Genomic DNA, 544 nt, shown 5'->3' on the forward strand with positions numbered 1-544 from the left:
GCTTGTCTTTGCGGTGTTACTGAGGGTAGAAGCTTAGAAGCTGCTTCAGAGAACGTGGTTCCCCTTATGGCACAGGCCACAGCTCAAGACTGACGGATTGGTCCTGCATCAGTCTCCCGCCTGGCGGGCCCCCTGGGCTCGGTGGGAGGTGTGCGCCTGCTCCCTGTGGCGCCAGCTGGCCCCATGGAGGTGGGTGACCGCTGGGTGTGCTTTGGCTCTGGGCTCTGGCTCCCAGTTCGAGTCCACATGGGCCTCACCAGTGGCTGCTCCAGCCTCCCGAGTCACATAGTGTCACCTGTGCCCTAGGCACATCCGGATCCCAGCTGAGGGACCCACGTGCCCTGGATGGTGTCTGCGGGTTGGAGCGTGTGCCGTGGATTTATGGCCAGCAGGTTCTTGACCTCCAGGCTGCCCTTTCCCCAGCCAGTCCCCTGAGCAGGAAAGTGTGGTCACTGGCAGGCCCATAATCCTCTTGCACTGGGGCCGCGCTGTCCCTTTCTCTCACGGCAGTGCGTGAGGAACAGCCACCTTCCGTTGCTCTGTG

This window comes from Neofelis nebulosa, chromosome 1, assembly GCF_028018385.1.
Source record: "Neofelis nebulosa isolate mNeoNeb1 chromosome 1, mNeoNeb1.pri, whole genome shotgun sequence".
NCBI lineage: Eukaryota > Metazoa > Chordata > Mammalia > Carnivora > Felidae > Neofelis > Neofelis nebulosa.